Here is a 15,713-nt window from a genome sequence, read left to right as displayed (position 1 = left end):
AATACTTATAATCATTTAAACTATAGTCTCCAGAGCAACAATAAAGTCAATATCTTTCTATCTAACCACTAGTGTCTCAAGTTTTACTCTGCAAGGATTTCTGCCCTTTCTTCAACGTATCTATCTTTATTAAGGGTGAAAGGGACATAGCCAATGTCCCAGTGGTCCTTTTCCACAGGAAGGTGAAGTCTATCTGCTTTCAAAGTACCAGCTGCCTCTACCCACCACACACAGTATCTATGTTCAAAAGGAAGAGTATACTAGGAGCAAGCTTCCAGAATACACAGTGCCACATAAAACGTGTTCAGCTGGAGCACAGACCCTTTCAAGTACATTGCCTAACCCCACAATGACTTACCTGAATGCTTCCTCAGAGCTCTTTCTGAAGGACAGGGTCAGATTGAGGCTGTCAAGTGGTACACGTGTGCTTCTAGGCGTCTTCATCCAGAACTTCCACTGAGCCAGGCAGTTGGTCTGGTTAGATCACTAGTCTTTGGGTGGGTATCATGACTTCCCGCCCTAAATGCAAGCCCATCAACCTTTTAGGTTTCATTGCCATTACCTCACAAAAGAAGCCAGAAAACTCTAGATCAGTGGTTTCCAACCTGCTTCTTTATCAGAATTTCCTTATTAGCATCACCACATTGCTATTTTATTTGGACTTTTTTATTGAGTGAGAAAACTCCATAACTGCAAAAAAAAAAAAAAAAAAAAAAAACCAGTTACTATCAACCTGAGACTGAGATTAGCTTGTTAATCAACTTCCATAGGTATTTTTAAAAATAATGGTTATATATGAAACATAGTCAATCTCCAGACGTGACTTGAAGACCCATTTTACTTAAGGCTCTTTTGGTTGCAAATAACAGAAACAAACTCTGGCCAGAATAGATTAAAAGGCTCCAAGGAAGAGATGCACACCAAGCCTTGGGAAGGCAGTTCATGGCTTTATTCTATTTGTCTAGTTGACAGCAAGAGTCAGCTCATTCCAAAGAGTTACATCCTTCTACATGGGAAAGATCTTCAAAAACTCACTCAAATTCTATAGTTTTATTTTTTTTTTCCCCTGAAAATCACACAGAATTAGTTGGCTAGGGATGCCATAACAAAATCACACAATCTGGGTTGCTTAATGGAATTCTGGAAGATGGAAATCCAGGATCAAGGTGCCAGCAGGATTGGTTGCCCCGGCTGGCAGATCATCACCTTCTCACTGTGTCTCCACATGGCATTCTCTCTGTGTGCATAGCCCTGGTGTCTCTTCCCCTTTTCATAAGAACAGTAGCCATATTAGATTGGGGTCACCCTTATAATCTCATTTAACCTTAATTAATTCTTTAAAGGTCCAATCTCCAAATACTGTCACACTAGGGAGTAAGGCTCCAACATATGAACCTTGAAGGGACACAAGTTAGTCTGTAATAGATATTGTATCTGTCTTTTTCTCTGTAGACTCTATAAATTGCTATTGGCTGAAAGCACAAGAATCCCACCAAGCTGAGCACCTTCTAAAGTAGGTACGATTATATAATTTAGATAACTCAGAATTGAAAGCCAAGTAAGCATTGACCCCGGGATATCACACTTTACAGGAACATCTCCTGGCAAATTTAAGTATTACTACTTCACTAGCTGCTCATTTTGAAGTCCCAGTCAGCAAGGAATTCCATGAGTTTCAAGACGTCTGTATGGGAATTTTTTTTTTAATATCTGTGAATTCTTATAAAATGTGTTGTTGTCCAGTTGTTAAGTCATGGCCTACTCTTTGCAACCCTGTAAATTGCAGTACACTAGGCGTCCCTGTCCTACATTATTTCCCAGAATTTGCTCAAACTCATGTCCATTGAGTCAGTGATGTCATCCAACCATCTTATTCTCTGTCGCCCCCTTCTCCCTTGCCCTCAACCTTTCCCAATATCAGGGTCTTTTCCAATGAGTCAGCTCTTCCCATCAGGTGGCCAAAGTATTGAAGCTTCAGCTTCAGCATTAGTACTTACCAATTAATATTCAGGACTGAATCCCTTTAGGATTGAGAAGTTTGATCTCCATGCTGTCCAAGGGACTCTCAAGTCTTCTCCAGAACCACAATTTAAAAGCATCAATTGGCATCAATAGCATATAAAATATATTCAAGACCAAGTTGAGATAGTTCATTCATCTGTTTTTTGACTTACAAATTAGGGAAAAGCAAGGGAACACTACATGCATGGCTGGTTTCAACTAAATTCTTTCTTTAAATGACATAATATCAGTCCTTATAGGTTTGGATGCCACTGTCATGGGGAAAAGATGAGGGAGGTAGGGAAAAGCTATATGTTATTTAGTGAAAACTGAACAAAATCTTATCTAGGAAAGAAAGAAAAAACATTGAGACTTAGAATTTTACCAAACTTCTAACCAACTTGGACTAAGATTTAAAAAAAATATAGTTTACCTATAAATAACTCATGGATTAAGAGTGTCAAACTTCCATTCAGGTGAAAAATCTGTGTGTAATTGGCCCTCCAGATCCCTGGTTCCTGGTTTCTCCCTATATGTCGTTCCTCCACATGTGCAATCTGGTATCTGTGGATTCAGCCAACCTCATAGTTGTGTGTGAGTGTATTACCATCATATTTACTATTGAACAAAATCTGCTGTAAGTGGACTGCACAGTTCACAACTGTGTTGTTCAAGGGTCTGCTGTATATGAACTCCCAAGTCAAAGACTTGGATTCAAAAACTGAAAAGGCTTTACCAAACGAGGCTAAGGTATAAGAGAATCTAAACTACAGCTATATGTAATTCCAATATATAGTACCTATAATTCAAACCTTACTACTTTAGAAAGGTATAGATTTTTATCTGGTCTTACAGCTTCTGTCCACACTAGGTGCGAAAATAAAGTTTTTCACATTTTGGTACATAAAATCATTTTTAGGGTATTGCCTGCTGTTAATTACCACATGAATAATATCATAAAGTATAATATTACCAGAAATGAGTAGTTTTAAGTATTAGCTCAAAGAAGGAAACTTCTTTCACTCGCTAAATACTTTGGCACGCACTGGCTCCTCCCAGGCACAGGGACTGCTGCTTCTCAGCAAGAAATAGTCCCAGATACACCATATTGATGAATGCAAATAATCATCGACTCCAGCATTTTCCTGATTGACTCTTCCTTGTTAATTGGCTTGAAGTTTAATGTTTTTGCTGCACTGGTTTCTGAATTCAAAGAGCTCTATTGTACCTATTGAAAGCCCATTTTCAGAATAAAACAGCCCAAAGTCCATGTTCCAGATTAGCAAGTGCGGTGCCATTTATATGTCCCCATGGTATATAAACCTTAGGGGATCTACATTAAACAAAGTAGAATATATCTTATTTGCTTATGGAAGATTGTTTTGGTTTTAGAGGAATCTCTGTCCTCATCAAGTCTTTGCAGTATTTTTTTTTAAATTTTAAAAAATTTTATTGAGATATAGTCAATTTACAATGTTGTATGCCAAAGTGATTCAGATATATTATATATATATGAATATATATCTGAAGATATATTTCTCTTCTCTTTAAAAAATATTTATTTGGCTGCACTGAATCTCAGTTGCAGCACAGGGAATCTTCAGTCTCCGTTGTGGCATGCGGGATGCAGGATCTTTAGTTGCAGCATGCCGACTGTTAGCTGCAGCATTTGGTTCACTGAAAGGAGTTCCCTGACCAGGGATCAAACTTGGGCCCCCCTGCATTAAGAGCACAGTGTCTTAGACACTGGACCATCAGGGAAGTCCCTATTTATCTTCTCTTTTAGATTCTTTTTCCATTATAGGTTATTGTAGGTCCTTCTTGTTTATATGTGAGTCTTCACACTCTTGCATTGACAGTTTTCCTACATAGAATGAGATAGAAGCCACATTTAGCTAACCATGCCTTAAAGGATCCTGATTTCCAGAGGTCCATTTGTCTGCACAATCATGACTAAGAGCATTCCTATTTATTTCCACTGTCACTCTTGCTAGTATGAATGACCATATTGATATCAGAAGGTCGAAGTCAGACTTACAGCAAAGATAAAAACTTTGAAATAATCAACAATTTTGGTGAAGGGGTGGGAAAAGAGGCACTATTACTTTGCCAACAAAGGTCCGTCTAGTCAAGGCTATGGTTTTTCCTGTGGTCATGTATGGATGTGAGAGCTGGACTGTGAAGAAGGCTGAGCGCCAAAGAATTGATGCTTTTGAAAAGTGTGGTGTTGGAGAAGACTCTTGAGAGTCCCTTGGACTGCAAGGAGATCCAACCAGTCCATTCTGAAGGAGATCAGTCCTGGGTGTTCTTTGGAAGGAATGATGCTAAAGCTGAAACTCCAGTACTTTGGCCACCTCATGGGAAGAGTTGACTCATTGGAAAAGACTCTGATGCTGAGAAGGATTGGGGACAGGAGGAGAAGGGGACGACAGAGGATGAGATGGCTGGATAGCATCACCGACTTGATGGACATGAGTCTGAGTGAACTCCGGGAGTTGGTGATGGACAGGGAGGCCTGGCGTGCTGCAATTCATGGGGTGGCAAAGAGTTGGACACGACTGAGCGACTGAACTGATTGAACTGATACGGTAGAGAGAGTGTAAATTGATACAACCTCCTTGTAAGACAACTTAGTAATAGGTGTCAATACTATACATATTTTTTGGCTGAGCAATTCCACTTCTAGAAATTTATCCTGCAGATATACTCACAGACATGGAAAAGAATACATGTTCAAGGGTAATCATATTATTGATTGTAATAGAAAAACTTGAAAACTAAATATGTATCAGTAATAAATATGATAGACACATTCAGTAAAATACTCCATCAACATCAAAAAGAATGAGGCAGTTCTCAATGTGCTAATGCGAAAGGATCTCCAATAAACAGCAAGGTAGAGAACAGAATACCATGGCCTCATCTGTGTTAAAAACATATCTGTGAAAATGGTTTACATGATATATTATCACAGCAATATCCACACTATTGTCTATGTACAGGTGGTCTTAGGGAGATGTACAAGAGTAATCAATGATTACTTCTGGGAGACCAGTGTGTGGATGCCTTGGGTGGAAGAAAAGCTTGGTTTTTATTGGTCATCTTTTTGTTCCCTTTTAAATGTTGTAGGATGTTAAGTTTTGGAAAAATCCATGCCACTGTCTAATAAGAGGGTAGACTGGGCTGGGGAAGGAGAGAAGCCTTAAGCGACTCACTTTTGCTACTTCTAGTTGACTCATTGGAAAAGACTCTGATGCTAGGAGGGATTGGGGGCAGGAGGAAAAGGGGACGACAGAGGATGAGATGGCTGGATGGCATCACTGACTCGATGGACGTGATTCTGAGTGAACTCTGGGAGTTGGTGATGGACAGGGAGGTCTGGCGTGCTGTGGTTCATGGGGTCACAAAGAGTCGGACACGACTCAGCGACTGAACTGAACTGAACTAAACTGAGCAGCTCTGCTGATAGTTGATGAAGGAAATATATTTAACAAGCACTTGTATAGTACTTCTCAATGCCAGGCCCTATTATAAACATTTTATAAATATGTGATTCAATCCTCACAACAATCCTATGAAAAAGATGCTCTACAAATGAGAAAACTAAGGACAGAGGTTAAATAACTACTTGCCCAAGACCACATTGAAAGAAAGTGGCAGGGGCAAGACTTGAACCCTAGCAGCGAGTCTAGAGTTTATGTTCTTATGGATGCTATGTTGTGTATCATGATGTCATGACATGAAAACTGCATGATCTCATGAATGTGGAAACTATGGCCTTGATCATGTTTAACACAGTCAATCCCAGTATCCTGAAATTAACTCAGAACCCTGGTTGGGGAACTAAGATCCTACAAGCTGTGCAACCAAAAAATAAAAACATCTAGTGACTGTGGTGAGAACAGGATTAGGCTTAGGCCTGACTTCCCAGTCAGCTCACCTTTCTCCCTCACTGCCACACCGCCCACAGTGAGGGAGCAGACAGACCTGTCCACCCACTGCTGAGTAACCTTAACCAAGCCGGAGCCAAAGGGGTAAAAGGAATAAAGTTCTCTCTCTGACTGAAAGGATGACTCAGGTTCTTATTTTTAGAAACCAACATGAAACTATCGGCTGAACAATAGCTAGGTTTTCTACTGAGACCTTGGGCTGTAGGGGTGGCCCTATCTGCTCTGTGGAAATGTATTGGTCTCCTTTTTTAGCTCCAAGCGCTAGATGACTGATTTCCAAACAAGTGGAGCTGAAAGGATTTAAACAGATTAACATTCTAACAACAAGAAATGGAATAAAAGCGAATCCTGTGGCGTTTGTTAACATATTGAAACACATTCAATAAAACCCCCCTCCCCAAGGCCTAGCTTTGCAAATATTTGCTTTATAAAGATGTGTCAGTTTAAAAGGAAAGAGCAGTTGCCACTAGGATCTGGTCCCATGTCCCTGTGTGACCTTTCTTCCTCCTTCCGGCTTCCTCCTCTCCAACTACAGGGCCCCTGGGCATTCCCCAGAACACGCCAAGCCCTATGCTGCCTCAGGGCCCTTGCGCTTCTGTTTCCCTTGGCCTGGGACATTCTTCCTCTAGTGTCTGCCCTGAATTCACTCAGATCACTGCTCAAGTGGCATCTTGCTGAAGTGTCTTGCCCCAACCATCTTATTTAAAGCAGCTGTGCTCCTTGTCTGTCACTCTCTCCTTATTCTGCTTTATTTTTCTTGATAGCACTTTGATCACCTTGTTATCTTCTGTCGCCCACAAAAAAATGTAAGCTCTAGGAGGGCAGAGGATTTCTTTGTTTTATTCTTTACTATCTATCTAGTATGCAGAACAATTCATGGTAAATAGCAGAGACTCAGATAATTGTTGAATGAATTAATAAATCAGGAACAAAAGCATTGCATCTGTGTAAAGGCTTCCCTGGTGGCTCAGTAGTAAAGAATCTGCCTGCCAATGCAGGAGATGCAGGTTTGATCCCTGGCCTGGGAAGATCCCCTGGAGAAGGAAATGGCAACCCACTCCAGTATTCTTGCCTGGGAAGTCCCACAGACAAAGAAGCCTGGAGGGCTACAGTCCATAGGGTCTCAAAAGACTAAGACACGACTTAGCAACTGAAAACACACACAAAAAACCAACTTGTCACTCCTGAGGTATCTTTGCATCCACTTTGTTTTCTCTTTTTTAAATCATTTGTTAACCTACTCAATGCGGAAAAGATACTTGCTCATGTGATTGTACAAAGTCCAGAATTAAAAAAGATAACAAAACCAGAAACCAGCTAAGAATGAAGTTTTTCCTTGCCTTTCAATAGCTGTGTGACCTTAGAAAAGTCATTCATTTTTCTTGGCTCCAGATGTCTTATCTTTTAAATAGAGATTAGAGTCTTTTTTCATTTTTTTAAATTGAAATATAGTTGATTACAGTTATTACTTAAGTTACAAGGTACAGCATAGTGATTCACAACTTTTAAAGGTTATATTCCAAACTAACACAACACTATAAAGCAACTATACACCAATAAAAATTAATTAAATAAAGGTTATATTCCATTTATTGTTACTACAGAATACTGGCTATATTCCTTGTGTTATAGCTTGCAAACTATAGAGTCGTCTTTGAAAAATCAAAGCAAATGGGATCTAGAGGTTTCTTCCTACACTAAGATCCTTTGAAATTTAAATTCATGCAGGAAATATCGGTTTTACCTTTCCCAATGTTAAATGCAAACTGAGTATGTAACCCCGGGCAAGTCCTTTAACCTCTCTAGGCCTTCAGAGAAACCAACATTTGTTTTTGAGGTTCTTATGAGGTCAGGTCATTGTCACCAGTAGGGGTGGGAATGGTGAAGAGCTAGGTCAACCAGATCTTCTGCTGTTTGTAAGACCTTGATCTCTGTCTCTACAGGGTACGGGTCCAGTTGTTGGGTTGGGGTGAGGCTCAAGACTAAAATGCTGGTTCAATAAATATTTTCTGAGCACTTGCCATATGCTGTGTGCTGGAGGATACCACAGGGAACACTGCCAACAAGGTTCCTGCCCTCTTACATTCTAATGGTAGGAAATGGATGATAAATAGGTAAAATGATAAATGAATCAAGACAAATAAGTTCTAGGATGGAAGCAAAAGAATGCTATAATAGACTATAGCAGATTGGACCTGTTGAGGTAACCTGAATCAGGGAAGGCCTTTCTGGAGCTTTCAAGGATGAGAAAAATCCAGCTACATGAAGAGCATTCCAGATCAAGGGAAAGGAGGGCCTAATTATCTAGGCCTTGAGAATGAAAAGTGACATTCTAGGACCTGACAAAGGCCAGTGTGCAAAGGGTATAGTGACTGAGGGGACAGCGCATGAGATGAGGCCCTGAGGCAGGGAGGAGCCACTCCACGTGCTTAATGTGATCAGTCACCCCTATTGTCCAGAGCTGGGAAGTTTTTGAGAATGTGAGACTTTCAGTACTTAGACCAGGAAAGTCCTGGGTAAGACGAGGGACGAGTTGGTAGAGGGTTGTACTTTATCCTGTCTGCAATAGGCGGTCACTGAACGGTTTTAAGTAGGGAAACGATATGTTTTGATCTCTCTTTTTCAAAGGTCACTCTTGGGTTTTGTGTGGCAAATGCATTGGAAAGGAGAAAAAGATGGAAAAAGAGAAGGCCAACTAGCCAATTATTGCAATGTTCCATGCAAGAGAGGATAGTGGGTTGAAGTAGATTGGTGGCATTGAAGATGGAGAGATGGGGATGGATATAAGATACATTTTGGAGGTAGAATGAATAGGACTCAGGAATGTATGTTAGTGAAGGGAAAGGAGTTAAAAATGACTTTAACTCTTGAACTTCTGATTTTAATAGCTAGGTAATTTTTTTTTCAACAGAGGGAAATCTGAGAAGGACTAGGGGTAGAATTTGGGGTAGGAGGGGAATGGAGGTATCTAGAGTTCCATTGGGAGGAAAATGTGATACTTGGAGTGAAGACACTCTTATTGTTAATGTTCAAAGTATTTTGTAAGCAGAAACTAATTAGTTCTCATAACAGTTGTTCTGGGTTGTTAATTACCCGAACCCCATTTTACAGGCTCTGGAGAAGAGCAAATGTCAGTAACTTGCCTAAGGCTGGAGTAAATTAAAGAAATAACAGCAGCATCAATTAATTCCTGGTAGTCTTATGCTCTGCCAGTCTTTTAGAAGAGCAAGTCTTTGGGGTAGGATGAGTAAATCAAATGGTATTTTGGAAGAATAGGGCATGGATTTTGAGGTTTATAGACCTGGAGTCGTCTTTTGGCTTTGCCCTTTGTTACTGATGTGATATGGACGCATATGTAATAATAATATACTGGAGCCTTCAGGTTCCTATGAAATAATACTTATAGAGTCAAATACTAGACATGTCCTTATTTCTGCTGTATCCCCTGCCTAGAAACATATTTTTCCCCAGAAAACCAACTGTCACCCTATTACAGAGAGCTTCTCTGATCACCCTATAATAAATTAACAGCCCCTCACCCCCATTCAACAGCATTCTCTACCCACTTTAGCCTGGTTTGATTTTGCTATAGCATTTATTACCACATGGTCTGTTATATATCCACTTCCATAAGAGCAGGGATTTTTCTCTGTTTTGTTCCCTGTTATGTCTAGAATGATGCCTGGCACAAGAGAGGGCTCAATCGTTGTTGAAGTGAGTGCATAAACTAAATAAAACTTTACATATAGTAAAACTCTTTGCTTGATATCTGCCATGGTAGGAACTCAATAATAGTTATCAGAATAAAAATTGAGAAACACACTCAAGTTTATATATTCCTTGTCTAAGAAACTGTTTTAGCACTATTTTTTGTATATTATAAAAAAGATAAATATTTAGATTATACTTGAAAACGTATCTACCAATTTTGTGCTTCATTTGATTAATGTACAGAAAGACAGTCTTTGCTGTTCTGTGGTCATTCTCATTGTCATTTGGTGATTTACAGTTACGTGGTCATAAGAACAACCCACTTCATGCACTGACTCACAAACAGTATACGCATGAACAAACAAAGCTGAAGGTTCAAAAGTATGCTACCACCACCACTTTGGGGTGGAAATGGTATTTTTAAGCAATTGAAAGGAAAATTAAGTTATAGATGCTTTGTCATCTCCCAGACCTCCCAGGGAAGAATGGGAAAGCTACAAGTTACTTTTCCTCTATAAAAGTACTCAACTACTCAGTAGTCATTTTCTTGTATAACATTCACTCTTAACTTCTCTATTCTGGTAATATAGGTCTTTCTATTCTTATTATTTTCTTTCTTTTAACCTCATCTCCTTTAAATAATTGCTCAAATGCCACGCTATAGGTAAAATCTATTCTGACCACACCCCTTCCAGCCCTGACCCCTCCTAGTCTCCCTTACACTGCTCTACAACTTTTGCCGCCTTAATGCTATTATATAATTATTTATTATGTTTATTGCCTGTATCCCTCCAATTAAAACATAAGCTTCATGAGGATAGAAATTTTTATTTTGTTCACTTCTATCTTCCTAAGGCCCAGAGAATAGTTTATCCCATCACAGTGAATGAAACTGAAACTCCAAGATTAGACAAAATCTAAGTTTGTTGGAGTTTAGGGAGACAGGATGGAAACTGCAATCTCTGGTCTCCAGTCACACCAGATGGATGTAGTAGCATAATCTCTGCATGAGGCCAGTGTGACTTCCAACCAAGACATCAGCCAAGGCAGTCACTGTCTTTTCTGCCTCTCCCCTGCACTCCCAGCATTCATCTCTACTTGGTCACTAACTCTCAGCTCAGTTATTTTTCTGGCCACTTCCATGTTATTTACTGTCTCTTTCTGCGTCTTTCTGATTTTTTTTTTATCTTCACTCCTTCATCAAAAAGCCACCAGGGTTTCCCTGGTGGCTCAGTGGTAAACAGTCCACCTGCCAAAGCAGGAGACACAGGTTTGATCCCTGGTCTGAGAAGATCCCACATGCTGCAGAGCAACTAAGCCCAGGCACCACAACTATTGAGCCTGTGCTCTGGAGCCGAAGACCCACAGTGCTGCAACTGAGCCCATGTGCTGCAACTACTGAAGCTCGCACACCCTAGGGCCTGTGCTCTGCAACAAGTGAAGCCATCACAATGAGAAGCCTGAGAACTGCAACTGGAGAGAAGCCTGTACTCTCCACAAGTAGAGAAAAGCCAGAGCAGCAACCAAGACCCAGCACAGCCAAAAAAAAACCAAAACTAAACAAATGAAGCATCAATCAATGAATCAGTCAACAAGCATTTATTGAGTATCTGCCATGTATTTAGCACCAGCCAGCATGTAGCATATCCTAATGGTCGAGTCAGCAATTTAGGGGTTGGACATGCTTTGGTTGAAATCTTGGATTTGCCCTTCACTAGCTGGCTGACTCGGAGAAGGCAATGGCAACCCACTCCAGTACTCTTGCCTGGAAAATCCCATGGGCGGAGGAGCCTGGTAGGCTGCAGTCCATGGGGTCGTGAAGAGTCAGACATGACTGAGTGACTTCCTTTCACTTTTCACTTTCCTGCATTGGATAAGGAAATGGCAACCCACTCCAGTGTTCTTGCCTGGAGAATCCCAGGGACGGATTCTCCTGGTGGGCTGCCGTCTGTGGGGTCACACAGAGTCGGACATGACTGAAGTGACTTAGCAGCAGCAGCAGCAGCAGCTGGCTGACTAGGGATAGTCCCTTAACTTTAGTTTCCCCACATGTGAAATGAGGGTAATAATGACATGTGCCTCAGAGGCAGTTCTGAGGAATGAGAGTATGACCATGACAAACTTAGACTATTGCCAGACAAATGAGGTGATCCATAAACATTAGCTCTTACGATCACGTCTGTCCTAGTGTCCAGTGAGGAATGGGCTGTACATCCAGGACTTGATCCTTGTCTCCATAGAACTTCCCAACTCATAAGCCAGTTAGAAAACAATCCAGGCCTGGATATATGGTGGAGTACTCATTTCTGTGGTTTAGAGTGTATAGAGATGCAGCAGTGTTGAAAGGAGTAAAAAGGGAAAAAATGCAAATGCCAGAAATACTGATTTGTCACATATTGAAGAGGCAGAATATATATATATATATTATTCAATTTGTAGTATATTAAAATTTTTATATACAGTATATTTAAAATATATAACTAGCTATGACCAACCTAGACAGCATATTAAAAAGCAGAGACATTAGTTTACCAACAAAAGTCCATCTAGTCAAAAGCTATGGTTTTTCCAGTAGTCATGTATGGATGTGAGAGTTGGACCATAAAGAAGCTGAACGCTGAAGAATTGATGCTTTTGAACTGTGGTGTTGGAGAAGACTCTTGAGAGTCCCTTGGACTGCAAGGAGATCAAACCAGCCAATCCTATAGGAAATCAGTCCTGAATATTCATTGGAAGGACTGATGCTGAAGCTGAAGCTCCAATACTTTGGCTTCCTGATGTGAAGAACTGACTCATTTGAATAGACCCTGATGCTGGGAAAGACTAAAGGCAAGAGAAGGGGTTGACAGAAGAAGAGATGGTTGGATGGCATCACTGACTTGATGGACATGAGTTTGAGCAAGCTCCAGGAATTGGTGATGGACAGGGAAGCCTGGTGTGCTACAGTACATTGCAAAGAGTTGGACATAACTGAGTGACTGAACTGAACTGGTATCTTAAACACATATACTGGATGCATAGTATTAGAAGAAGAAAATTGTATGAATCTCAAAGGTTATTAGCCTTTTGAGGTACCATGCTTTGTGGCAGACAAGAACTTTAGTATCCTAGAGCAACTTGAATGTTCAAATTCCAATTTGTCACTTAACTAGCTGTGTGATGTTGTTCAAGGTATCTAGGTTCTCTGTCAGAGAAGGCAATGGCACCCCACTCCAGTACTCTTGCCTGGAAAATCCCATGGACAGAGGAGCCTGGTGGGCTGCAGTTCATGGGGTCACTAGGAGTCAGACACGACTGAGCGACTTCACTTTCACTTTTCACTGTCATGGCATTGGAGAAGGAAATGGCAACCCACTCCAGTGTTCTTGCCTGGAGAATCCCAGGGAGGGTAGAGTCTGGTGGGCTGCCGTCTATGGGGTCGAACAGAGTCGGACACTACTGAAGCGACTTAGCAGCAGCAGCAGCAGGTTCTCTGTACTTGTTTCTTCATGTGTAAAGTGGAGGTGATGATAATGGTAAACATACTATAGAATTGTTATGAAAATTAGATTAATTAACACTTGCAGTTAGTGAATGTGCCTAGCATATGGCAAGCACCCAAGTGTTAGCTAGTATCACCCCACATTTATTCTTTCTTTCTCTAAGTCTTCACTAGAGAACAATAGCTTAAAATACCATAATTTGATTTTTTTCATTATTTACTCCTAATATAAAGTATGTGCTTACCTGAAGCTACATATAATCTATTGGTAGAAAACAAAGCAAAGGTAATACAGTTCTCCTTAAGAGTAACCTCCTGGTGGCTCAGATGGTAAAGAGTTTGTCTGCAGTTCAGGAGACCCGGGTTTCATCCCTACATTAGGAAGATCTCCTGGAGAAGGGAATGGCAACCTACTCCAGTATTATTGCCTGGGAAATCTCATGGATAGAGGAGCCTGGCAGGCTACAGTTCATGGGGTCTCATAGAGTTGGACACGACCGAGTGACTAACATTTTCACTTTCTAATGCAATGATGTCAGGTTAGCCTCCTGCTGTCTTCTGAGAGGACTAGCTCTTGAAGTCTGAAAATGAACTATACTGTGTGTGAAGATGATATGGGCTTGATTATGTATATTATGTTATATATTGCCACATATGCCCAGAATATCAAGCTCTGATATTTTGCATTTACAGTATTACCCTTCCTCCATATGGATTTCTAGCCTCTTTCACTGGCTTAATTTTTTTCCACCCAAAGACTTACTTACATTTAATGACTATACATGGCACATACCTAATACATAGGCCTCACTGTTTGTTTTTTTTCCCTTTGTCTCACGTGTTCATTACAGTGCAAATTTTCCTTTATACATGTTAAGTTTACAATATTGTTCCATTGATCTGTTATTCCATGATAAAGCTTTTAGACCCAGTTCAAATGAGCATTGCATAGAAGTAACCAAAATGATTTTTCATTTGAGCCGTTACTCAAATTATAAGGTAGTTCTGTCTATTTTACTTTCAAATAATAAAGCACATTGCATATTGGGTAATATGTATAAAATCTTTCATAGAGCAGGATGCAAATGTAAAGTTTGTTACAGAAGCTCTGGCATGCCAAAAAAAATTTTTTTTCCTTTATTCTAAGGTTGCTAACAATGTCTTCTATTCTAGAAAACAGTGTATAACTTTGCAGTGAAGAAACCTTAACCAAGTAATCAGAGTTAATATCACCATTAATAAAGACATATTAACCTCCACTTCCCCCTAGATGATACGGCAGTGAAAGTGAAAGTCGCTCAGTCATGTCTGACTTTTTGCGACCCCATGAACTATATATACAGTCCATGGAATTCTCCAGGCCAGAATACTGGAGTGGGTAACCATTCCCTCCTCCAGGGGATCTTCCCAACCCAGGGATCAAACCCAGGTCTCCCACATTATAGGCGGCTTCTTTACCAGCTGAGCCACAAGGGAAGCCCAAGAATACTGGAGTGGGCAGCCTATCCTTTCTCCAGTGGATCTTCCTGACCCAGGAATCAACCCGGGGTTTCCTGCATTGCGGGCGGATTCTTTACCAACTGAGCTATCTGGGAAAGCCTGATACAACAAGGACACATCATTTCTGTGGGCTTCCCACCAAAAGGTCAAGCTTTAATCTAATCGCGAGTAAATATCCAATGAACCCAAACTCTGAGACATTATATAAAATACTTTTAGCCGATACTCATCTATAGTGTCAAGGTCAGGATAGAAATGCAAAGTCTGAGCAACTGCTATGGACTGGAGAATACTAAGAAGACACAACAATTAAATGCAATGTAAAATCTTGTGTTGGATTCTGGGCTTTGATGGAAAACTGCTGAAATTTGAATAAGATTTATAGTTTAGAGACTTCCCTGGCAGTTCAGTGGTTAAGACTCCACACTTCCACTGCAGGGGGCATGGGTTCAATCCTTGACTGTGAAACTAGGTTTTCTCTGTGCCCCCCCAAAAAGATTTACTTAATTATGTTCAGTTGGTTCACAGTGCTTTTCAGATATACTATCCTTCAATTTTCTGTCCATTCTATTAATATTTGAGAGCTTGATATTCAAACTCCAACTAAAAAATCTTAATTCATCTACTTATAAAAGTAACTATGATATATAGTGGAACTATATGTAACTATGTTCTGTATTTTCCAAGTCTCCTGTAAATGTGTTATCATACTTTCATCATTTAAAAAATAAAAAAACAAAAGAAGAAAAAAAGATTTATAATTTAGTTAACAGACTTGTTTCTACATTTGTTAACTGGCTTTAATAATTGTACTATAGTTATGAAAGATGTTAACACCAGGGTAAGCTGGATAAAGGGTAGTTGTGAATCCTATATATTTGCAACTTTTCTGTAAGTCCACAATTATTTAAAAATAAAAAGTAAACAAAAAGCCAAAAGAATTCTCTGTGTCTGACTTTAAAGCCCTAACTCCTAACCACCAGAATGTACTTTGAATTCCAGGCCCAGGCTACGTAAGGACCGGTTGATGATTTGCTTCTGGAACTGCACTGCAAGGCACCTGCCTAGTG

This window comes from Bos indicus, chromosome 6 (genome assembly GCF_029378745.1).
Source record: "Bos indicus isolate NIAB-ARS_2022 breed Sahiwal x Tharparkar chromosome 6, NIAB-ARS_B.indTharparkar_mat_pri_1.0, whole genome shotgun sequence".
NCBI lineage: Eukaryota > Metazoa > Chordata > Mammalia > Artiodactyla > Bovidae > Bos > Bos indicus.
This window is presented reverse-complemented; position numbering follows the sequence as displayed.